The sequence below is a fragment of the Anser brachyrhynchus genome (genome assembly GCF_964034855.1).
Source record: "Anser brachyrhynchus genome assembly, chromosome: 1".
NCBI lineage: Eukaryota > Metazoa > Chordata > Aves > Anseriformes > Anatidae > Anser > Anser brachyrhynchus.
In genome coordinates, this window is record NC_137694.1 from 89,787,613 (window position 1) to 89,814,337 (window position 26,725).

The 26,725-nt window shown below is 37.5% G+C and overlaps 1 long non-coding RNA gene across 9 annotated transcripts in view; it reads left to right on the forward strand.

Annotated features, from left to right (window-relative positions):
- LOC308197297 overlaps nucleotides 1–22,532 on the forward strand; it is an 88,895-nt gene extending 66,363 nt beyond the window's left edge. For 6 of the 9 annotated variants that reach the window (XR_013952777.1, XR_013952778.1, XR_013952780.1 and 3 more), the window contains 3 exons: nucleotides 12,974–13,213; nucleotides 19,228–19,308; nucleotides 21,335–22,532. This is a non-coding gene — a long non-coding RNA (uncharacterized lncRNA). Of the gene's footprint in view, nucleotides 1–6,351; nucleotides 6,487–12,973; nucleotides 13,214–19,227; nucleotides 19,309–21,334 lie in introns of all 9 variants that reach the window. The other 3 variants (XR_013952775.1, XR_013952776.1, XR_013952779.1) reach the window with 3 other exon arrangements.
- The last annotated feature ends 4,193 nt before the right edge of the window (nucleotides 22,533–26,725 follow it).

Genomic DNA, 26,725 nt, shown 5'->3' on the forward strand with positions numbered 1-26,725 from the left:
CTAAAAAGAGGCATCTCAGAAGAAATGAGAAAAGATAACGTTAGATCACTTATAAATTCTTCTCTGATAACAACTGTTTTCTTCCCCTTTCTGCCCAGAACGCTCCCTGTTAAGTGGCCTACAATGTCAGACCAGTGGCCATGCCAATTTCTGCTGGACAGGTGCTCATTATAATAAAACATAGAGGTCCGGCTCTGATGAAAAGCACAGGTTGAATATACGCTGTATGTAGAATTGGAGCTGCCTTCTTCATGTTAGAAGATACATTGCCAAAGTAGAGTCAAGATATGTGCAAAACATCATAAAGAAACCAAAGTTTCTACTGAAAGCGAAGAACCTGAGCAATGAAGTACATCAAAGCTGAAAGATCCAGTTCACATAACTGGGTTTTATTTCTTGCAATTCTGACTACAAGTATTTCATTTTCTGTTTAAGGAAAGAAAGGATGGTTTTGAAAAACATGCAAGATAGATGGGCTTTATTTGTTAATATGTGCTTTTTGTAATAATCTATCATAAGCTTTGTTTCTCATTTCTTGTACAGTGTTTCATAACTAATTCTTCCTTTAAAAGGAGGATTTTTATTCTCTTGATTAAAGGAAGAAATAATTACAAACCTAAGCCTATCTTCTTCTGATGTTATAGTTGCAACTATGCTCCCAACCTTTTGTAACCTATATCTATAATATTTGTTAAATAAGTACTATGTTTCAGTCATGCTCTTGCCCCCTTAAGTCTCATTACTCAAGGTTCAAATGTATTCATTTCCTTACATAAGCCAAACTCCTCCAAGCACTTCTACCTACTGCCCACTCAGTCTACAACTTTCTCCTTTTAATACAGTGAAAATCAATTTCTGATCCTTGTCTGACAAACAGAACAACCAACACAAACTCTTTCTAATTGAGATGCAACTTAGCAGTTATATCAATATTTAATTGTATGTTGGTTTTCATGATAACTCTTACGTCCTCTCAGGTTATTTAATTAGCTTATGGAAAGTATTTAAAAACAAGAGGTTACTAGCAGTTTAAAAATCCAGCCTTTTGTGACTTTTTTTGTGACTCTTGTCCTGCTTGGGACAGGTGGGAGATTTGTGGCCATTCTATGTCACTGAAGGAGATACTGCTCGGCTCAGATCCTTCTGAGTAGAAACTTGTTAAGATGTAAATGGCAATCTTGACAAAGATGTTTGAGGCAGTCCATTTTTTCAACTTTTTTTTTTTTCCCCAAACCTGTGCGTTATATCTTACTGTTGGGGTGAAGCTGCAGCCATAAAAAAGTCGTTTCCCACATTCAGATGTTTGAAGAGAAGTGGCTGGCCTCCTGAGGTATCGTGGTAGCTTCCCATGAGAATCAGAGTCTTGAAAGATCTACTTTGTTTTGCGCTGTCCAGCTTCTTCAGGCTTTAGACTCAAAGATGTTTGAAGAAATATGTAATGCTAAATCCTGAACTGTCTACAATAATCATTCAAGGAATGTTTAGGGAAGTTATGAATTAATTGATATCATAAATCTATCATGCAGGAAACCCTAGGGGAAAAGTGTTTGCAAATCTCATTGTCAGACAGCAGTGAGTGCTGGCTTGCTCTCCAGGGAGAGGTAAGTGGGAGCTGATGATGATGGCCCAGAGTACCCAAACTGGCAGGGCAGAGCAGGCTGGGTGACAGTAACTTGGACCAGCTGCAGGTCAGTGATCAGGGAAGAGGCTACAGGTCCATTGGTACTCTTGGAGCCCTTGATCACACCTTTTAAATATGAGCGTGATTTCCTGGGCTGGCTCAGAATTTTTAAAGACTTGGTAAGAGAAGGCTTGAACAAGTTTTTTGTGCCAAACATGATTTAGCTGATTAGAATACTGGATTTGCCCTGAAGTAGATGTTTTCCTGTTCCAGTATACTGGTAAACAACATATGATTAGTGTGAAAGTCTTCTAATTTATTTGCATGTCTGAAGACATAGGGACAAATCCTCATGGGTTACCACAAATGGCTTAAGACATCTAGAAAACAAACAAACAAAAAACAGCAACAACAAAACCCCCCGCTCCATTATTCGTGCCCATGAATAAACAACCATTGAGTTGTTCTGGAACTCTGTAGCCACAATTGGACTGTGTGCAGCTGAAAACCCATTAGCAAAGCTATCACCTGAGGTATGTTTCCAATTGTTAAACAGCTTGGACATTATCAGAATCTCTTATCCATAAAGCATTTAGACTTCATAATTAGATTTTAGAAAGACACAGATTGATTAGCTCTTATCCTCATTTAGGAAATGATACCCCCTTCTGGATTTTAGTTTCTGTTTTCACTAATGTCTACAGTTTAGAATTCCATAATGTATTTAACTCCAATCTTTCTATACAGTATCTTCAGTACAGGAAAACACCATTAAATTTTAAATGAACAGGATTCAAATAGGTTCTCAGTTTTATGGATGCTTCAGAGGTTAAGGCTGAAAGGTTATAATATTTCATGCCTCTCTTTCACACAGAATAGATTGTATTTTTATAATCCTTTACTTCTGTGACAGTTGCCAATAATCCAGCCATGTCTCATTTCAAACTTGGGATGCTTGGCTGCTTGGTTTCCCTCCCTTATATGAAAAATGAAGCTAATGAACAGACTTGGTTTACAACTGCAAGGTTAAAGCTGAGCTCTGAATTTTATGTTATTAACAGCAGGTTTTGAAAAAAAAAAATGCAGTGATAAACAAATAAAAATTTGTGAGGAAAAGGGTTGGGTACAGGCCAGAACAGAGGTGCAAACAATCTTGTACATAAGAGGAAGCAGGAGAAATTGTAGCAATAGATAAGTAAGGATAAACTTTTCAAATTCCAGATAGGAAGAGGATATGTGGATCAATCCCGTATTTCACTCATTACAAGTGTGCAAACTTGCCCTTTAATGGCATAAAAAATACTGGGGACAGATAAAAGATTAATAAAGTTACTGACTTCTGAGAGCCAAATACTTAGAGGAACCTTCTCTCCTACAGGAGAAAATTATTGTTTAACTAGTTCTGCAGCAACAAAGAATGATTCCTGTGGAGACTGGGGTTTGTGGCTGTGCTGGTTCTTTGTAGATGACAACTGGAAGTGGCAATGCCAATAACAGTATTAAACATAGGCTGAAAAAAACATACTAAAAGGGTATGTAATAAGAATAAATACTGTTAATGATATGTTAACAATAGTAACATAAATAGTTAACTGCTGAAATTGCCAATATTTCATCAATAACTCTGAAAATGTTCTTCCTTTTGAGCAGACAGACAAAGGGAGGCAAGGCAAATTCTGTTTTCCTGAAAATAGGCCAGCCAGAAACCTAGTCCTTGCACCCATTAACCTGACCTTGAAAGCTTTGTCATGGGAATGTGCCTGGCTATGTTTGAAATGCAAGCTGAATTAAGTTCGTATTAGATGATGGTCTCACACCTTTACTGTCTGGGCAAGCTAATTAATTTACCACTTTAATAAGGGGCTTGTAGAATGTAAAATCTTGATTGTTAGCATGTTAACAAGGCTGTAAACTGAGTATTCTCTTTCAATTGCAATACAGTCTGCTTTCTGAGAGTCAAGGGTCTTAAGAGAGCTTCCTCCACACTACATATCTGATATAAAGTGATAAAAATACTAATGAAGAAATTATCTTGGGGCTGAGGAGATAATAGACTTGCTTTGAGACCTGCAATACCCAGCCCCCATGGAATATAGACACTGAAAATCACAGCCTAAATCCATCCCTGTTTACTGAAGTCTTTGGTAACAGAGCCTACATGATTAAACCCAAGAATGACCAATTCAAGGCCCTCAGCATTTCCCAGTAGACAAATTAGGTTGCACGTTCTTTAATGACATCTTAAAAACACAGTGTGTTTCCTGTTTTGCAACCACCTTGTTTTAGCTGTGATTACTTTTCATCCAAATGGGAATTTAAGTTGTGGTAGCCCACCAAAGCATCTTCTCCCCTTCCTTTTAGTAATGAGTAGTAAGCCACAAATATTACTGTTGTTCTTCATCTTGGTCTGGAAGCTATTTTGCTGAGGCTTTGGCCCTGTGTAGCACCAGAAAGATGGATAGGAATGTTTTAAAATCTTGTAAGGAGATGAATGGAGAAGTCCATGGAGCAGGCTGGGATCTGTTAAATTATCTATGTACTTGGCACATCTTATGGAATACCTGTTAAAAACAGCTATGCTCCAAACTTGAAGGCATGAGCTGCTTTTTAAATTTTATTTTAATTTTTATTAAAATTTTCAAAAGGGATGATTTAGTTTCAGTTATATCTAGTGCATTGGATGTCAAGAGCTAGTGATTCTTTAACTCGTAACATGGCTGTGAAGAAATATTAGTGCAGATTATGAAAAAGAAGAGAAGACTTGCTATGTAGGCCTGACGCTGAGCATCTGTGACTAATCCCTGCTTGGCTCTGTATAATTCCTGAGAATTGAGTTAATGCACTAAGATACTATTGGGAGGGATGACCCAATCGACCAGAGCAATAGCAGAGAAAAAGCTGGGTAGAGCTGCCAATGAGACATTAGCTGGCAAAGGCCAGCACAATAGAGCAAATCCTCAGCCAAGACCTGAGGGAGGGTTACATTTCTGTCATATATTTAAGACTGAACTTATCCAGAATGTGAGTTGTGATCCACTGAAAGATCACGGGGTTTCGTAAAGGTGATAGGGGGCTCATATTAATATTCATGATTGTTTTTGCATGGGAGCACGTGTAGCCACAGACTGTTTTGGTCCCCAGGGGACTTCTATGCAGCATAACAGACAGAAGTTTGTATTGTTAGTCTCTGTGATGATGTATTTTGGAGATTATTGAAGGTTAGGGAAGGTAACATTAAATGTTTGTGAACTCTAGCACAAAATTTTATTCTGTTGTTGGTAAGCAGTTTCATATTTCATATTTGTGTTTATTTACTGACTGAAGACACTCTCCACATAATTGCCTGGCTGTGCTGTCTGGCATTTAATAGCGTGTTGTTAAAATAGCTCTTCTTTTTTCCGTCTCTCAGGTTTCTTCATTATTCTTTAAGATTTTCAAGAAACTGGCCTTGCTAAACCATTGAACTTTGGAAAATATTATTTTTAGTTCAGTGAGTAATTCTATTTTACCCAACACAGCAAGCTTCAGTTTGGATTTGACTGATAATTTTCTGCATTTTAGGCAGGTAGATTTTCTAATTTTTAGAAACATCCTGGGGATTAGTGACAGTAAAAGAACATCTTAAATCGTTAAGATATCTCTTTCTGGAGAAAATGTTTAAAGTTGTTTCTGTTTCACTAATTCAGAGGTCTACAACACAACTATATCATGATTCTTATAATAAAATGCACTTGCCTAGTGCATTTATTCATATTACTCATAGGAGTTGCTTGTAATCTCCAACTGAGGTTATGACCTCATTAACGTTTATGTAATACATACTTATGCTTTCCATCTTCTGTAAGCTGTTGGTGTCTCTTAGGAGCCTCGAGAATTGGAAAAACTGGGATTCAGACAAGAACTATCTTCATTAAAGCCAAGGTTTATGGGTAGTAAATCATATTTATCCTGCATTTGAAATAGGCCTACCTTAAACTCTTTTTCTTTTCACCTACTTTCACATTACTTTGTCATGTATTTCCCATCCTTTTTACTAGTTTTTGCCTTATCTCAAGGCTGTGTGTGCTGTAACGGAAGTCAGTGTTACACCACGTTATAGGATCTGTGACCAGAAAATAGTAAGAGAGTAGCAGTTTTGCTCCTGAAGTGAAAAAGGAAACTGCTGGTAGATTTTAGGTAAATCTAAAAGCCGAGATTTCTGCTAACTTGGCCCAGAAATGTCTGAGGGGTACAAGGTTCTGCCCAGGTTCGCCAAAGACCAAAACTAGACTAAAGAGATGATTTTTGTTCCCTTTCTCCTTGTTATGTGGGTTACCCCTTTTTATTACAGGGTTGCTGTTTGTTAGTTTATCTAGACTTCTGGGCTAATTTGCATAAGAGCTTGTGAAATGAAGAGTTTGGCTGTTTTGGAGTAAACATGTTTTTATTACTGTCTTTAAATGGAAGGAAAATAATTGACATGGTATCCTTCTCTTAGTTTGTTTTACAGAAAGGAACCATTTTGTATAACTAGTAACCACGAACAAGCTAAGACTGTGGCAGAAAAAGGGAAAAACAAGTTCACAAATCATAATTAGCATTGTGATGGTCTCTGTTACCTATAACATAGTGCTTATCCTTATGCAGAAGCCAGTGCAATGGTGCAGGTCGAGTGACCAGGCAATATTACTGCTTACTGTAGTGTTAGAAATCTCCTCCCAGTTTTTAACTAAAATTGCCACATATTTCAGAGAGAAGACAGCAATGCTGAGCTTTGCCTTAAAGCAGCTGTTCCTAGTCAAGATTTCATGTTGTTCTGAAGCAGACATAGCCCTTTCTTCCCACAATCCCACCGAGACCTCTGGAAAAACAGGAGACAAAAGGAGGTAAAATGTTTAAGTTAGACACCCAGAGAAAAGCCTTAAAAGTGTTGTGCATGTTTCCTTGTTTTTGAGAGGCTGATTAAAGGTCTTATGTTAATGAAAATGACTACAATCAGCCACTGCATGTATTTCTGAAAGGAATGATAATATGCCCTTTACTGTGGCTCAGAAGGGATGCTTATTTTAAATTTCATGTGTTAAAAGAGAAACCTTACTTTGAAGCCAGTGACCATTGCAAATATCAAACATATTTATAGTTGGGTACAAATATGCATTTGTGAGCTGTCTTTCAGCCTACCCTAGGGTTCAGGAAGACCACCTGTAAAGTCACCCTACAGACTAAAACCATAAGGAGAGCTAGCCAGCTCCTGGAGATAAAGTACCATGTGGATAGTGTGTCACTTCACAGAAGTAGCTAGCGTAGTCTATTATAATTATTATGTTATTAATTATTATTGTATTTTTTTTCAATCTGCAGTATTCATTACAAACGTTGCAGTTTGTTTTTTATTATTTGGCAGCAGTGAGGGAACAGAAAGAAACCTTCCTTTAAGAATAATTTAACTCCCAAGGGAATAAAAGCATAACTCTTATTTTTATGAAGAAATTCATTATAAAAAGAAAGATATCATGAACTAAATTTTGGGAAAAGTAATCTACAACTTCTAATGTTATTTCATTTCCATGCTTTTGTAATTTGTATGATTTTCAGCGAAGTCAGAAATATAGTTTTTGAAAATTCTTCCTTGTCATTTTCAGGGAAGTTGTTCTAAGGTTCAGTCCTTAATAGCTAACTTTGGTATAGATTTCATCCTGGTCACCTCTCTTCCTATATGAGAACAGAAGTGCCTGACTTACAGCCTGCTGAAATCAACAGAGGTTCTTTCCTCTGGATGCAGTGAACTTTGAGAGAAGGTTGTTTGCATTTTAGTAGAATTTTAGCGTTCACAAAATAGTGAACTGGAATCACCTCTTTCTGGGACAAAAGAAGGTTCTATCACTATCTTTTTTTTTTTTCTTTTTTTCTTCAAGAAAATGATTACAACTTTCTCAGCTTTTACCAGTCCTTAATGAAAAATTCATGTCTTGTGGACTTGAACATTGCTGTCTCTAATAACATTTGTAATACCTGACAGAAATGAATGAGGGTTTAGTTGCATACATCCATATCTCAGAAAAAAATGAAAATAGGTCTGAGCTTGTAACACCAGAGCCATGATATTTCTCCCTCTCTCACTCACCTTTTTAAATCTTTGGTTAAATTATGAGTTATATTCAGTGGTGCTTATTGACATCCTATTTTCTGCATTCTAAGCCATCTAAGCACTTGTGCAGAAATCATTATAGCTCTAATACTTTGGGGGTGTGTAGAGCAACATAGCCAGATGACCAGCAGCGCATCAGGCACTGAAGGGCACACCTATGCAGTAAATCCACTCTGATGTGTATAATAAGTCTTCCAAAATGATGACAAAGATCTTAAAACAGCCTGAAAAATTAAATGTTTTCCTCAATTCAGCAAGCACATCCTCTCTTTTCCCTGCACTCCAGTATATTTGGTCACTCCCTCATTCCCTGAATGTATCAAATCTGAAAACGTGCCACTGTAGTCAGAGCCTGCTTTGTCATTTATCCTTTTCAGAACAACATGCTGACAAACTTAAAAATCCCCAAATCCTTACCTGGAGTTCTGAAAAAGAAGTAACTTCTTGCAGAGGTGTAGGATCTGTCTGTGTTCCCCCAGACTTCATCAGAAGTAGCAAAAGAGGGTTGCATGTACACAACAGGGTTCTGAAAAATGAAATGATTTGGAAGGAACAGGCAGTGACCTGTACTAATCAAAGTAGTTTTGTCTCTCTGCCATGACATGTTTATGCTTTTAGATGCAGCACAAGTTGTCAGGTTTTTGTCTCATCACACTTTTGTTGGGATTTTCTGCATATTTCAGTCGTTGTCATGAATTTTCCTTGATAATAATTGAAAGTCAACTTCTATTTTTATTTCAGCTTCAAGCTAAACCAGAGTAACTCTAGGGTAACTCTGTTAAAATCACTTGTGGTGCTGTATCAGTGTATTTCTTGTATTTCACATTTTCTGATACTAATAGAAATGTCTCTCTTTAATATGATTGGAGCCACATTACATGAAGTATCTCAAACAGGTACCAACCCCCCCCCCCTTTTAAAGCAGACTACTAGCAAAAGAAATCAGCTTGTTTTGTAGAAGATTCGTTGCCATAACCTTTGAAAAATAAACATTTGAAACAGTGTAATTTTACCAAGTCATCATATGGTTAATGAATTCAAAGACAAGAGGCTAAGGAAGCTTTCAGCACAGATAGGCTAAAGACCATTAAATGTTTCCATGCGGAATTAGATGTTTTTTGTCCTCTTCCCAAAAGTTCAGGTCAATGTATGCAAGGAGGAGCATGAGCTCAGTTTAGGACGTCAGTAGTGGGACCAGAGTCTGTATTTCTTTTGAATAATCCAGAAGAGAGGGAAAGGGTTCCAAAGAAATGCCAGAAGATCAGAAAATGCAAATAGATTAAAAGCATTCATCAAATAAAAGCAGTTCCCTGCCTCCTCACCAAAAATAATTCAAAAATTGTAGGTTTGTGGCTTAAAACAAATTGAATTTGTTTAAACTTGAGATTAAAGAAGGCTTAGAAATTGATTTTATGAAATTTCAGTAACTTCATTGTTTTATGCCTGCCTCTGAGCTAAAAATACCACTCTGAAAGCAAAACATGCAAATCCAAATTTTCATCTGGGGACTAAATTCCAAACTGGTCTTCTCCTGAGATCAAGAGTTGCAGACTGAAAGCTCTGGTTTTCAGCTTTCTTTTATTTTGTTCTAAACAACTTGGCTCAGCTCATCCATTTAAAAAATAGATCTTTTAAAAATATATATTTTTGATAATTTATTTTTTCTACCTTTCCATCCAGAACTCCTCTAATAGAGGCAAGCGTTCTCTGTAGGACACAGGTCATTAGTGTAGTAATACCTTTACTTTACAAATGCTCTTCACAAACATGCCAGCTCCAGGGGCTTCTTTTTTTCTTTCCTTTCTTTCTTTTTTTTTTTTTTTTTTTCCTTTGAAACAGCTGCTAAAAAGACATCTCTATGTAAATGCATAAAGAGGAGAAGTATATGTACGTGTACACCTTCACATAAATTGCATAATTCCAGCCAGGTGAACTACTCTTCCCATGTTCTCACTGCTAAAGCAAACCTCCTCCAAGTTTTTATCCTGTTAGTCAAATTCCTATGAGCAGTCTTCATTTCCAGGTTCAACCTTCTGTCAGTGCATATCCACAAAACCTGCTTGGCTGATTTTTTTAAAGCATTTTACTTGTGAATTTTCATTCCCTTCAGAAGAGCTAAGGAAGAAGCACAGGAGTAACCTAAAGAGAACTCTTAAAAGAAACTTAGAAACGTAAATATAGATGTAAATAATCACTAAATTCTGGTGGGATTACCATAGGGGGAGAAGATGAGAAGGGAAGAGGATAGTTTTGAGAAACCTCTGTTTGTATTACACAGTAAAAGATGGTCCCTATCCCTAAGGACTGTTAGTGTAAACACCCACCAGAACAAGAGTCAGACAAGGAGGAATGAGTCTTGAGGTCACAGTGCAGTGCCAAACTTGGATTCCTGCCTCTTCATCCAACATGTGAATGCCACAAACTTCTAAGGCTCAAATTTGTTGTCAGTTCTTTTTGAAGAGAAAATACTAGTTTTAGCAAAATATTTCAAAACAGATCTCTCACTGTTTGAAGGCAGTGGTTCACTTTAGGCTATATTATATATGCATTATTTTTTATGCTGATTCTTTCTGGCCTTTAGAAATAATATCGTCAGTACATCTTATGACACTTGCATACATTACTCCAGAAGATAGGAACATAAGCAGAAAATGCCTTTCCTGCTTGACTGCTTGCATTCAATTTTATTTCACTCTGTGCTGCTTCTGCTTCTATTTCTTATAGAATACATCTAACCAGAAAGGTCAGATTGGCACCAGATTTTAAATATAACGTATTTCTAGTAACTAGCAAGCACTTTCCCCTTTAGTCCAATAATAACTCATGTATGGACCAAAACATCCACCTGCTTTGAGAAGAAAAAAAAAATCACAAATCAGGTGTTCTATTAGAAAAATAAAATAGATGATTACAGGTTATAATACGGGCATATGCTTTAACAATGGCTAGTGTGCAATGAAAATAGAATTGCCCTATTAATAATTTCCTGTTAAGTGCTAATCACAGGTGATGTGAAGGAGACAACACTTCTAGTGGCTTGCAGCAATTCACACAAACTGAGAATCTATTCTGCTTTATTGTTAATGGTTATCTTCAAGAGGCAGACCTTTAATTATTACACAACAGAAATCCTTTGGTTCTTACAGAGTAAAAAATACACTCTTAACATTCAACAAGTCATGCAGTGTTTCTCCAGAAGGCACTGTCATTGACCGTTGTTGATAGATTTCTATCAGTTAGATCTATTTGTGTCCTGCAGCTTTTCCTTCTATTTATGCTGTGCTCCCTTGGACAAACTCAGTTTTCATTGTAAATCAATGTTGATAATAAACATGATAAAAATATTTTATGCCAGTTTGTGAGATAATGAAACAGTGTATTTTATTACAATGAAGGAGTGCATTTTCAGAGCGTTGAATAAGGCTTGTTAACAGCAAAAAGAATTGCAGTGGGGTCACATATGTGACAGCTTCAGATTATGCTTCTAAGCTTGCAACAGGTCCTGCCAGTGTCACTGGAGGGCTCAGTGCTTCAGCTGCAGTGATTTGTGTACAAGCTGTTGCTTGTTGATCGAGAGCTTTTGTAGGAACAAAACTCACAAGGAAAATGTGCATGTTAGTAGTGGCACAGCATTTTGTTCCTCAAAATATAGAAAATTTCTGCTTTATGTGAGTGCATGCAATATGCATTTTAAGAATCAGCACTAAAACCTTGAGGAAGACAAAGTAATTGGGTTTTCTGCCTAAAAAGGCTCATGTTATACACATAGACTCTGAAATGGTAGTTACGTAAAAGAAGTTTCTCAATGCCAACAAACCAGCTAAAGAACTTTGTAGATGACTCCACTAGCAGGCAGGCCTGCTGTACCCTGCTGATGACAGGAATCAGAATAACGTAGCGCTGGACTTCCTTCCTCCAACAGTAGGTATCACTGTGCGGATCAAAAACCTTGCTCACAGCGTTGTGACCACCACAAAATTGCACTTTGGTGCGATCTCTCAGAGGATTAGAAATACCAGTACACTCTCATAAACTGTGTGGGCAGTAACTGCTTGGATGATGTGAGTCTAGCAACAGGGAGATTGTGGCACTGCTTGGAGGCCTCCTTTGCAGACAATTTTCACTAGGGAGTGGCAACCAAGGTCTGACTGTGAGGACTAAGGTATTTTCTTCTCTCCGGTAAACTTCCTTCTGCGCTGCCTTGGCACTGGGGCAGTTTTAGGATCCTTAAAAAAAATGATTAAGCCTATCTTTGAGTAGGGGCACAGCTAGCAAGACTCAAATTGGAAGAATATTGGAATATTTGTTCCTCCCTGTAGAAAGGCATGGTTGTTTTGCTTTTCTTTTTAATTTGTATTTATTATATATAACATAATATTTAACTTAAGTACCAAATGAAGTAAAAATGCAGCTCTAATATTTTCTCAGAATAACTTCTTCCAAGCTGCCCAAATATATATATATATATATATATATGTATGTATATTTTTTGTTTGTGAAGCTGATGAACTGAAAAAAGGCAGGCAAAAATAAATGCTTGGAAGTACACCTGAATCTTGACTATATTTTTTGTATAAATCATCTACCAAACAACTGAACTGATGTATCATATTTGGCTTTTGGTACAACACGCAGTACATCTCCTGTTGACTTCAGTGACGTTTGTGTTGTTTACAGTAGACAGCACCCAAATTTTGTTAATTACTTAATTATTGGTGCTTTCATTTAATTTACATACATATTGTTCACTATCTCAGCCCTAATTAAGAGCTAGCTGCAAGTGCCATCTTTATGACAGCAATTAGCTTGTGTGCAGTGCCAGCTCTGCCTTGGAAGGTTAGGACTGGGCTGGGAAAGGGGAAAGTGGTGATTCAGGTGCCCAGGAGAGAAGAACAGCAAATGTCCTGCCCTTTCTGTTAGAGCAGAACTGATTGTTGGGCAAGTTTGATTTCATCCTAAAAAGATACTCCCAAGCCACTAAGTTGAGATTTGAATCTTATCTTCCCTGGTGCAGTTTTTACTGTAAGGTAAGGCCTATTATTTTTTTCCTGTAGAACATCTTTCTATAAAAGTCTACTTTTTACATCGTGTTCTTATTGAATTTGAAGAAATCAATTTTTATTTTACTTATATAGATAACTATATACATACATACATATACTTCATGAGAATGAGATTCTTCTGTGTTGTTTTTTGTTTGTTTTTTTTTTGTTTCATTTTGAAAGAAATAAGGCAGATAAGACTGGAATGGGATATTCAGTCTGCAGACCTGCTCCAGTGGATGCATGAAGCCTTCTCGATGAATACAATGAGTACTACCCCATGATTCAGCATTTTACTGTAGAAGAATATTTGACTGTAGTTTCATAACCACTGTACTTCAAGCGACATTAAAGCACAAGAGTAAGCACTAAAAGCCGGGGTCCTCCTCCTGGGTATTTTGAGGACTAACTGTTCAGATAGAGGTAAGTGAATTGGTCTCCCTTTCCTCATTATTTTGTTTTCCAGCTCACGCAGTTTTGGAGAGCCTTAATTTATCATTTAGAAAGTGCTTTAAGATCCTTCCACAGAACTGACTATAAAAATGCAAAGTATTAGGAAACAAAATCCCATGAACAATTAAAAATTAATCACTTTCAAGCCAGAGCTTTCAGAGAGATGGCCAGAGGAAATAAAAGACAAACTGGACTTTCAGGAAGAACTCTCTATTCATAGGATAACTAAAGTAAAACAACCACTACCAACTGGGGGATGTTGTTTTTTCTCCTGTCCTGTTGCCTTCTCTACCTCCTCTGCAGTCTCCTTTAATGTTCCTGCTGCCACATGAAGCAGAAGGAAGGAGAACAAAGGATGTTGCCTAAAAACCAACACAACGTTCATCCCTCAGGCAATGTGGAGATGCTTGTGCACTAATTGCCTGCTGGCAGCCTTTCCTCTGGGCCAGGATCTCCTCATAAGTGTCGGTAGTTTAGCTCTTCAGAGGTGTGTGATCTGTCTTGAAACCTGGGCTAACACTCCCCATTAGAGAGGCATTTAGGAAGAGGTGTCTGAAGCTGCAAGGCAGAAAGAGCAGTAAGGGGCTGGTGTGCCACACAGGTTGGTGTGCCCACAGGAAGGTGCAGATAAAACAAGCTTGATCTGCATAGGCACGAACAGGGAGGAGTATATATGTGGGGCTTGAAGGATTATCTGCGTACTGGTTGTCATGGGCAAGTAGGAGGAAGCTCTTGTCCCTTGGGAGAGAAGCAACAGCAATAACATGAGGATATCACCTGTGTCTGTTTTAAACCTCAGTCCTGAGGTAGCTCTCAGCTCAGCACTCTCCTTTCTCAGCACAAACCCAAGGTAAATTTGCCATAGGAAGCTGCTGAACAAGAAGAACAGAAGTGCCGGGACATCCCCTGAGGGGATCCACTATCCTCACAGAGGCTTCGTGATCTGCCCCTGATAATCTGCAGCAACTGAGTCTCCACGGCCTTCTTGGAGAGTTTCTTGCAGTGCTTTGCTATCCTTATCTTTACAAAGCTTTTCCTAATACAAATCTACTGCAGTTTAAACCCACAGTCAATCCTACATGGACAATTTGTAGCAGTGCTTCTAGACAGTAAACTGACAGGAATGCAATATTAGCCATTAAAAGGCAGAGTGAGATTGTGGGTATGAAGCAAGAAAGATTTCACATGGCCCATTGGATTGAGATGCTTTATGCACAGGACAAGGAGGTATTTGAGAAGAATTTATTTATGAAAACTACTTATGGTAATTGAATTTATAGGCATAACAGTAAAATAATCTGAGATCAAAGATTAAGCGTGGCTATTGAACTAATTTTTTATGTTATACATCAGTTAAATATATCAGTAATTAGAATCCCAAGTGAAAAAGTGACTTGATGTATAGAACCTACCTGTTGCTGCTCCAAACTAAAAGTGCTCATGCATGTGATCTGGTTTTTCTAGCTGAACTGTGGGAAAACCATACCCAAGTCCCCAAACGTTTTTTGCTTAAAAACCTTTCCGTTTGCTATTGTCATGCTGTGTCCTTCTTGGCCTTTTTCTACGGAACTAAAAAACTAGTAATTCTATCTGTTTGGACTTCTTTCTTAGCTTCAATTATTTGTAATGGATATTTCAAGTCCTCCTTTTACAAAATGTGCTGAGAGCTAGTCTTGCACACCAGGATTTATTTTCCAGCAAGCAAGCTATAAATTCCACATTTTCTTTTTATGGTGAAAAAGACTAACTTTCTGAATCTTGATATAAGTACTTTTTCAAATCACTTCACTGATTCCTTCTATTTATTTATTTATTTTTTAACAGAAGTCAAGCAGTCTACGGGCTGCCAGCCCAACAGTGTAAACAAATCTGTTTTTCCTGGGTTGCCTTTGTCAAATCAGCCTACAGCTGAAATACTGACATATTTACCTCAGATGAAATATATCAAGCCCATAAAGCAATAATTATAGCTGCCCGGTCATAAAGAATAAAGAGCTAGGCTTTGATCAGGGTCAGCAACGGAGGGTGCCTAAAATACTTACAGTTTTTGAATAGGAGCTGGGAGCATTGTTTTGTGATAGACAGACATAATGGCAGTGAGCCTAAGTATAGAGAATTTGTCCTGGTTCTTCCTAAATCCAAAACACAGCACCATACCAGCTACTAGGAAGAAAGCTAACTCTACCCCAGCCAAAACTAGGACAGGAGAATACCAATATGTAAGACGATATTAGGACACACTAATCAACAAATTGTAGAAATAAACCTCTACAGAAAGGTTTTCTACATAGTTTTCTGGCTTCAGGTTCAGCAGTGTGTAGTTCTTGGGCACTGTGAGCTGGACATCACCTCAATAGTCATCCTGCACAGCCCTTTCTTGGGGTTCAGGTGAGGATCTGCTGAGAGAAGGAGAAGCTTTCTCACTGTGCTTGTGCCTGAGCCAGCCTCCCAAGGGACACTGAAATGCTTTGACAGCCTTTCATGTCTTGCAGGAAAACTAACCTCTTTGTAATAGCTCTTCCAAAGGAATCTTAGTTGAGGAAAATGTAGCGTAGGTTTATATTTAATAACATCTCTTAATAAAATCTGGAGTAACAGGTACTCCAAGCTGTGACAGTCTGAGGCTGGCACTGCAAACCTCAGGGAATTCTCTGGCTTTTGTCTGAGCAGTTTTTATGCACCCTCAGGGCTGAACACCTACACTGCCAAGTGCCTCCTGTAGCGTGGCTGCCTTGCGCAAGGGTTGTGGAAATGCTTTCGAAAAGTGAAGGAGCTGCTTGAAGCAGTCCTCACCTTGGCTAAGGGTCAGGCTTTAGAATAGCAAGGTGATAATATCTAATAGGAACTGATTACTTCTGAAGGGCTGCTGGAGTAGCTATAGCCTGTTACAATAGGCACCAAACAGTGGCTGATGGGCTGGTCACTGTATCACTCAAAGCCTTCTGGAGATTCCCTAGCCAGAGAAACTCCCAGCAGAGAGCCTGTCAACCTAACAAAATACAAAGAACCCTAAATAACCCAGCTAGCACAGCCTGGTACATAATTCCCAGTTCTGTTACTGGATAATGTGAAGGAAAGCCAAGCTAGTAACCCAATGCAATCAAAGACTGCAGAAGAAATCAAATTGTTTAGTGCTCTTATGAAATAAGGCTGTTCCCACCAATAGAAAAAGAAGCCAGTGAGCATGAGTGAGATCATACACAGTGGCCTTTCCTCAAGAGTTCATCTTGACCATTTATTAAGGAACAAAAAGTGCCAATAATGTGTGTTGGTTTTGCAGAAAACAGGAATATGAAAACAAAAAGGAAAATCGGTAAACAAAGATGGTGTATTTATTTGAAAGCCACGATTTTAAAACAGATGCTAAGACAATGCATTTAACATTACTCTACAGGTTAGCTTAACATTGTTAGAAATCATATCATTTGTTTAGTGTATCCTCAAAAGATTGTGGAAAATAGGACAAAAGCATCCAGCAAAGAGGAGATATGCCCACAATTTAACTATAGTTTCCCTTTAGGTTACTTTATTCCATGTAGTTTTTGACTCTAGTGCTGAGGATGGATTTTAGTCCAAATATTTATTTAGGTATTATTTAGAACATCTCTTACTGAGTTTGCTCTTTGGGGAAAAATGGCAGAGAACAAACAAACAATACCTCAAGCTCATCTTATTTTGTTTATAAATACTAAGTTTCCATTTGGTGCACAGAGTTTGTTATGAATTAATCTGAAATTTAAAAAGCAGTATTTTTACATTGTCAACAGCTTCTGCTTTTGATTGTCAACAGCTTCATTTTTCTACAGCATTAATGTGCAATAGCATAACTAATTGATGTCAGTACAGAGACATACTTAATTGTTGCCATAGACGCAGAAAGGGAAAGGTATGGATACACTAGAAATAGCCTTTTCAGACTTAATAATGAAATTAAAAAAAAAAAAAAGCACTCAATTTAGAATAACTCGTCACTTTCTCATAAAATGACTGCTATACTAAGCTGCAGTTTGAGATGACAATTTTAAGAACCTTGAAACATTGTTTTTCAATTTGTCGTCCACAGCCTGTGTTCCCTGTCAAATGACAATTAATTCCGCTGTTTGCTTGTTTTGAAGACTGGCCGCAAAGTCGAATTCCTGTACTCTCCATGGCTGCTCCTGCAGCAGCCACAGCGACATGGTTCAGGAGGCTCCTCCCCAGCACAGCCTTTCTGGGTTGGCACGAATCACTCGTGCCGAATGTGAATACAGTGCAGCAGTGAAGTGTTGGTGTGAAATGATATTTCTGCTGTAGCTGCATGCCCATGCAATCTAGTTTCAAATGCTTTTTTGCTTCCGACTGCAGTTTGGCCTCTTCTTTCCCATTACTCTTTTTCCACAGTTTTTTTATTATATAATTTTGGTGTGGAGACATGAGGAGGTTAGTTAGCTGTTTTTTGAAAGACTATTATTTGCTTATATTTTAGACGTGTTTCAGACATAGGGGAAGATCTGAGTTAGAATTGCTGCTTAGATCACATGCAGTCAAAAACTTAGTCGAAGAAATAAATGAAGTTGTCTCATCATCCAAAGCACTCTCAGTTAAAGGGGGAAAAATAGCTGTTGTCCTTTAGGCAAAAATTTTTGCTGTTCTCTGCAAAAGAAACTGTCACAGTTGGACATGCAGTAACATTCCTTCCAGCTGGAAGATTAATATCATTTAATCTCTCTTATACATTATTCTCATCTACTGTGCCAAAGTGAAATTTGTTTCCACGTGCTCTGTAAGGAAAAGAAACATTTTTTGCCTTTTGAACAAGGCAATTTAATTTTCAAATTAACCATTCTCCTGTGCACTTTTAGTCCACACTCATTTTCATAGCTTCTTGACTTCTGACTTGTGGACATTTATTTAGTGCTTAGTATATTATTGTTTTACTTTGTTTTCAGGGCCTGATTTTTTTCTGCAGCGTTACCAAAAACGCTGCTTGCTCTGGGAATAGCAAAGCTGTGTTTGAAATCTTCTGATGATAAAAAAAGGTCTTGAAATTCAAAGACATGTATCTGAGCTCTTGGAAGAGCCCTAATTTCAGAGGGAGCTGATAGTACAGCAGAATAGGATTTATGCACAGGGTCATGTACTGAAAAGTTCAAATAACTTATAAATACAGTAACTTTCCCAAAGCTAACTAAAAATCTGATGGAAAAATAGCTTATACAAACATGGAAAAGGTGTCTCAGTCCCAAATGATAAAATTGAGGAGATTTCTTTCTCTTCATTTAGGGTGTAGATTAATCTCTGATTCTTATCAAAGTAAAAGGGATAAAAATGTGAGTGGAGTTACACAGAACTGCAAGCTTTTATAGGTTTGAATTTGATATATGCAATAAAGAAATCGTTACTCTGTTTACTAAAGGTTTTGGACAGAGGGAATTTTAAAATTAGTTTTAAAATTAATATAGAGGTTTGATTTTTGCCATTGTACCTTTAGGTTGCTAGGCATAGTTGTCACTAGAGGATTGGCCAGGATGCCTAATAAGGCATGTTGTCTGAAATCTGATTTATATTACAAAAAAGAAAAAAAAGTTAATCAGGACAAAAAATATGGTCTGAAGTATTTTAGCACAATGTCCACTGTAAGAAGAAGACAGAATTGAGCACTCAGTTTGTTTTCATAGTTCTTATTTAAATTTGCATTTACATATAGTGATGTGCAGTATCTGCATTTCCAATGGCTTTTTTTTTTTTTTTTTGGATGATGGGATTTGTCACATTTAATTGGAAAGATGTTTTCTCCCTACTTTCCCAATGCCCCACCAAAAAGTTACTTGTGTTATTTATTTTTCATCTGAGACAGTATATTTTGTCTGTCAGAACACTAAAGAATGATGTGCTCTTTTGATTTATTTTTGTATCTAACTGGATGGGTTGGCATTTAAACGCCTCAGCTGAATTTAAACATCTCAACATTTAAACATCTCAGATAAATGCATCTTTCTTTTCAGAAATGAAGAACACCCCAAAAATCATTTGATGGGAAAGAGAAACTCAGAAAACCTCCACAAAATGGATCAGTAAGTATGAAAGTAAGTGGTCAATAACTTATACCATAGAAGGCTGTAAGGCTGTGATTTTATAAACACTTATTGCAGGTTTTCCCCTTTTTGTTAAAGATATTACTTTTGCTTTTCACTTACCACCAACTAATTAACATAAACCAGATGGGTTTTTTTAATTGGTACATTCCCATGGATGTACCACCTTCAGGCAGAAACTTACACTGGCTATGTTTACATGCAAGATCTCCTTTTAATTCTTCATTTAAACTAACAAACTTTATCTTTATTATTAATGATGGGAAAGGGATTGCAGATAGATTTGTTGTTACCTTCATTTTCTATTAAAGAAATTAAGGAGTTGGGAGTGTGCAAGTTCCTGGTAGCATGTATTTTTATCTAATTAAAGAGGCACAACAGCAACTTGTACAAAATAATTTTCTGAGCATACTAATAGATGTGTAGAATTCAGAGGGAAACTGGATTTTTGCTTGTTGACTTTTTTTTTTAATTGGCTCAATAGTTGGTAAGCATTTGCTTATAATTATTTTTTCCTCCAGCTGATGACACGAATAATTGATCTGATAAAATGTTCTAACACATCAAATCGGTAAATAACCATGAAGATGAATTGACACACTTCCAAACACCCAAGTTGTGTTCCGTGCCCCCCCCAGTAATTTCTGTCAATTAGACCTGTGAAATTTTATATTTTGACCTATGTTAGTTAGCCAATCTATACATGTTGAAGTTGTCCCTAAGACCATCAGAAATATAACTCAAATTTAGTCCATATTTGGGCTGTGAAAACTAAGTAAAAGCAAAAGTTAAATGACTATCATTGGTCTCAGTCTTTTTGCTCAGTAATGAAGTGGCTGAGACTTTCTCCACAGTGCAGAAAATCCTCAGTTCCCTCTCTCCATTTTCTGAAAGGCTTCAGATCTGCAACTCCTTACTGCTGTAAAATACCCCCGTGAGGAGGTTATTCTGAGAAGGGGCTCTCTGGTCTCCTCTTCAGTGTTGTTAGACTTCAGTGTCCACTGGAGTATGACCTGAACTCCCATGAGTGTCCTCACCACCCCATGCCCACCCCGGGGGATATTTTTATCCAAGTATTATTCAGTCCCTGTTTACTCCTTGCTCCAGTTAATATTAATTCTCACATAAGGAAATAGTGTCAGCAGAAGAGATGCAGAGGCATCCCTCCAGATTCTTCCTTTGCATCAAGATTAGTACAGTCTGACATATATTTTAGTCTGTGCTATTTTTTTTTCTCAGATGTTGATCTGTGCATTTTTCTTCAATTTGTTTTCATATCATTTGGATATAGAAAAATTATTTTGCTTGGCATGAAACAATGTTTTTTTTTTTTTTTTGTCTAACAACCTCTGTTTGATGGTTGTTTGAAAATAGGTATATTTAAGAAGGGCTTTTTTAATGTTGTAGTGAATACATAACAATATTCTGTAGGAAAGTGACTATGGCAGAAATTTTATGTGGAAGAAACGCTCAGTTGTCATTTTAATTTCCTCTTATTATATCAAAATTATTAGTTTCACATTGCCTTCATTTAATACCTAATTGGTAATGTCAGTTTTTTTCTGTTGTTGTTATTAGCAAATATTCACACTAGCAGAAAAATCCATGTATGAAATACATAACATCAGAAAGCTTAATTGCAATGTGAAAATAGCAAATCTGGCACTGGCTGACTGTTGGGTAACATCAGAAATAGGTCTTCTTTTCTTATTTCTTTTGAAGCATGGGAATAACTGTTCCAAGTGACTTTAGCATGAGCAGTTTGGGATTCGTTGGATTTGATTAAGACAAGGAACTGAATTCTTCCTGATGAGTTCTGTTAAAGCACTTTGCTCCAAGAGCATGTGCAGCTCCATTCATGGCCCCAAGCAAAGACCTGTATTTGAATCAGGCACCCGCTTAGGTACCTTGCAGAGCTGGTCTCTGGACTTTGCCACAGTCCAAAACAACAAACTATCAGGGATTATTCCCTATTTGCCTTTGTATATTTTTCACTATTTTTCTGTATCTTCTGCAGATGATGGCTCCAAGAACACGTAAGGTGTCTTTCCACCTGCCAATTAAGAAAGATGAGGAAGTCATCTATGACTAAAGCTCCTATGCTGTACGAGGACTTCTAGCCTCAAAGCTAGGGGCTGCAGAATGGTGCTGGGGCTATCTCATGCCTCCCCCACCACCACTCCATCCCTGACAGCAGTTAACCCAGCTGTGTCTACAGGTGTGTCACTGATGCAGATGAGAAAAATTGATTGGTTTCTCCATTTAGTCTGAGCGGCTGATGTGGGGCTCTGACAGGGTGAAGGTAAGCACGGTGCTGCCCAGTCAGTCAGTGTTGAACCACTGGGGCACCAGCCCATGCAGTATTCTCTCATCCTACATCTCTCTCTGCCCTGGGTGATGCCAGAATGCCACCATCTTGTGAGGTTACTTTCCAAAATTTTTTACCACATTCAAGCATTAAAGTAACAGAGGAGACTGAAATAGTATTAATTTTTCAACTAGCTTCTTTTATTCCTTTTTTTTTTTTTTTTGAATGCTTACAGGAAACTACATTACAGTCCCAAAGTAATGGAACATTAAAAAACCATCTGGAGATCTAAAGCAATTTTAATATAAAGAGTTACAGTAGCACTGATGCATGACCACAAAGACAGATATGATCCATTGGATTCGTTGTAAGTGTGGCAGATAACTTGCAGTAGTGCTCAGGAATGCAAAAATCTGATATTTCAAAATGAAATCTTGGGATAGTTAATAATTACAGAATGAAAATGAGAGAAACTAACTGTTGGCTTCATAAACGGAGTAAGACTGTATTTAGCAAATACTTGTGTTCTGGTAGGATTATACACACAAATACACATGCATGTGCTAAATAAATGGCACGAACATGATGGGCATGGTGTATATAGATACGTGTAAGTATATAAAAATATAAAGACATTTATTGTTATGTATTATTTGTTGTTGTTTTTTTTTTTTCCAAACCATAAACAGTTCCTAGTTGTTATTTTAATTTTAGCAATTAGTTCAAGGGTTAATTTTTGGTTTTGCTACCTTAAAAAATTCTACCTTAGAGAAATAAAACATGACATAAAGATACAAAACATTACTTCTCATGGAAACATGCTGGAGTCATACAGACTTTTTTCATTCAGTCTCTTCACAGAAGAGCAATAGTCTGTTTAAAGGGAGTTAGAAATCTTCACTCCTTTTCATGCCCAATTATTTTCCAGGCTATGTATGGCTGGTGCATAGAGAATTGAGTATCGGGCACATGGCAGTGTGTGCCGTGCACCTGGACACTCTCATTCTCTGGTCCCTGAGCAAAGGGGACCTTTTGGAAGAGACATGCACCCTGGCCCCGTTCCTGTGTTCAGCCAGGCTGTGAACCTGGGAGACCAGATTGCATGCAACTGCTGCAACCACAAATGAGGCCAACCCTAAATGTACACATTGCCATCGTATCTGCTACGGTGCTGCTCTTCTGGCTTTATCCCGCAATATTACTGTGACAGGTGTTACCACACGCAGACTTAAAATCAGTAAGAAAGTCTCCAGGTAAACTCTTGAGGCCCCGTTCCCTGGGCTAATAAGACAGTGGTTCAGCATCCTTCAGAATCAAGCTCTGCGTCAGGAAGATTCCTGCCAAACTCAATAGAGTTGACTTAGCAGCATTTTCAGTTCTGTGGTCTCCCACACGACACCTATACAACACATCCTTTCATTACACTGTCAACAGCTGACACAAACTGTTATGAGAGAATCTCAATTTCCCCAAACCCCTCTGTGTGTGCACTCAGTATCTCGAAAAAAAATTTCCCATAAGAGTATAGAAGTTACATCTTTTTCATATTGTGCATTTATATTTTTACTTGTATGATTTCACTTTTTATGGAAAAGTCACTTAGGCTCAGTTGAACCCATATACATTTATGTGGGTTCAACAGCTTTTTAGCAATACACCATGCTATTTGCATTGTGAAATGAGCTGAATAACTCAGCAATAATTCAGAGATCACTGAAAGTGGCAAAATTTTCTTGCTTAGCTATATAGCAGATTTTTGTTTTAGATAGCCTATATGATTTGTACATGTACATGGTACTACTCATTTCTAGCTGCTATTCCAATCAGTAAGAAAGAGCAAGAACCCAAAGGCACATTCAGGAGATATGAAAGTTATAAAATCATTCATTGTAGCTGTGTGACTGTAGCGTAGTCTTGCTTTCTGGTCAGGCTGCTGATTTTTGCATACAAAGAGCAGAACACTTGTTGAATGAAAGGACAAGGAAAGTAAGGTGGCTTTATTCAATTATCTACTATACAGGGAGTTGGGTAAGTACTCCCATATTCAGTACTACATTAAATATTGATCAGCAGTTTAAATGTCCTTCATCTCTTCTGCAAAGAATATAAATCTACTGTTTGATATTCAAGCTAATTCAATTTATAATGGTAACGTTTTCTACTCAAGCTTGTGTTTGCTAAACAGGTATTTAAGTTCTCTTAATGTTTATTACTCTTTCTGAACTACCTTACATGCAAGAAAGAACTTTGTCAAAAAGATGACACGACAAAGTTGGTCGTCAAAGCATTTTTGCTTTGGTTGGTCAAACTAATCCTGTTTGTCACAACATAACCTTTCTCAAATAGAAATTCTATAAAAGTACACTAAAATTTTGTCCAAGCAGAGTTTTTGTTTACTTGCTTTATCCCAGGACAGACCCAAGCAGGGTTTGTGTTGGACCTTTTCTTTCTTTGTCTTTCATAAGTGTGTTCTTCATTTCCTTTCCTAATAGGAAATGAATGAACAAACAGTTAAAGAAACAAACAGAAAAGGATCTGCAGTACATTTTTTAAAGCTTTTGAAAATGTATTGTCCTGTTCCACAAGCACTTGGAAATTCTTAGTCTACTTTTCCAGTTTGATTACATTTTACGGTTAAAATGGGCATCTGAGTTTACGTATTGCATTTAGAAGCCAGGAACAGTTACATTCCCAAGATGTTAGTTGGAAGGCAAGCAAGTGCAGTGACTTCCCATTAGAAGAAAACTCTGGGGGAGTGGTGTTTTTCATGGTTACCAGAATACCTCCAGGAACTTTGCTTCCTGCTCTCCAGTAGGAAACCTTCTTAAGTGTTCAGAAATACTGTATAGACATTTTTGTGAATTCAGTGCTTATTAGTTTTCCATCTCTGCAGATTGTAGTCCAGAAAAGAGTGCTGCCCAGGAAATCTTCTCTGTGCACTTCAATCAGCATAGTTCATTATCAGGAAGACATGTGCCTTAGCTAGCGAGTTCACCACTGCAATGTTTCTTCTTCGCTTGAGTTTCCCAGGAATGTGTCAGCTGCTGTTGTGGTGTCTTGGGAAGTAAATATATAGTTCCGGTATGACTGGAACAAAAGAATCCTTTTTGCTACATATACAGTCCTGAGCATACACTACGTGTTAGAAACATTCAGTCATCAGAAATATATTCAGGCCTTTAACCAAGGAGTGGTATTGTTTGTATATTGTACTGCTGGCAAACATCCCAACCTATGTAAAATATTCCTCTGGAAAACCTTGAAATCAAAAATTTTCTACTTCTTTTGTTTCAGAAGGAACCCAGAGAGGGAACTTATGAAAATGGAGGCAACCAAGTAACGCCTTTAGAGTTGGATTCTTTGAGCTGGGTTCATTAAGTGCTAAGATTTGGGCTTGAGAGAAAGCGAAGGGAATGTGTCCTATTCTAAACTTCATTAAATAGCTTCATAGAGATGGTAAGAACAAAATTTAGCTGTCTGTTGTTATTTTTAAGATTAAAGCACTAACCTAGACACAGAAGACTCAAAGCTCATTGTTTAGGCAGCCATTTGGTCTCTTGTCCGCTCTGCATCAATGTGCAGAGAGTACAGTATGTGGAACCACTTGCTGTTTGGAGACTTTTGGATCCTCACATGCTATGTTGAGCTACAGAATAAATTTTTAGTATGGCCACTGAATTTTTCAAACCTTATTTTGTATAAAGTTACTAACTAAATGCAGAGTGATTCCTTTTGCTGTTCCAGTTTTTAATATATAAAAATGGACGTGTACAGTGAAAGGAAAGGAAATATGGGAAGAAGTGCAAAACTATTGATAGATGTGAGAGTACTCTTCTAGTCAATCCCTGTAAATCAGTAAGGTTGAGCGAAGTGTCCCATTTCTGAGGGAGGCAGGCTTGATTTCAGGCGTATGTGGCCCCAGACCAGAAAAGAACTTTGAGATCGTCATCATGAGAAATGGCTAGTAGTTTTGCTGCCAGGGATTATTGGAGAGCCACAGCCAGAGAGTCTGGGTATGAATAAATCCAATTTTATCACATTTGGCTCTGAAGGGAAGGACAGTACAAAAAATGCAGCCTAGAGGAGATCTGGGTAGGAAGATGCCTGGCTGAAGATGTGCCCTCCAGAAACTCACAGATAGTAGTAGTGTGGGTGAATTATAACAGAGAAAAAGACTAAGGTTTAAAATGTGTTAAACAGTTTAAATAAATAACCTAGTCCCTGAAGAAAAGAGTCTGAAGTAGAATGGCTGGGAGGTATTGAAATATTTGTCAATTTAGTAAATTTTAAATATTTTGAAGTTTCTAGAAAAGCAAAATAAAGCACACAATAAAAATAACTAACTCCAAATTCAATAAAGCATATATTGATAACTGTCAAAGTGCAATACCTTATCACTTTGTACTGTGAAATTAACCCAAGATTTTTTAGACAGACAATATCACATCAGCAAGGTGCCACTTTAAACACCTCAAACCTTCCAGCAGTTTTAAATGTGGTGGGGAAATAGACCTGCTGAAGAGAAGGAATCTGGAAGAAAAATTTTTGAAGAAAGCAAGAGATGTGTCCTAAGCTTTTAAATGTATTTTTTTTTTCAAGGGCAGAAGGAGAAATCTTCAAGCCTAAGGCAGAGAAAAGAAAGGGTAGAATTAGGGGCAGCAAGATTAAAATATTACTGAAGGTTATTCAAGATTAGCTGTATGATGAATGATCCAGAGAATGCTGCATAAATCAAGATAACTAAGATAAATGAAAGTCTAATTTAAGGAGTTTGCTGTCTCTGGATCAGAACTGGAAGGAACCAGATGCATGACTGCCAGTTTATGAGGTACAAGAGTAATACTAGAAACAGGGGCAGATCTGTACAGACTGTACAGAGCCAAGACTGGTTCAGGATACTGTAAGCAAACTTTTACTTCCTTATGTATTTACCAAAGAGAGAAGAAAAAAAATCAGCTGGGAACTGAAATTGGACAGTAGCAGTTATTTTTAATGAGTATCCCCTCTTACAGAAAGGAACTTTGGATTTTTTCAGACTGGGTTTCTCTCCCCAGTGACGATGACCTGGCTCTTTGCTACAACCTCTCTTCATCTTTTCTT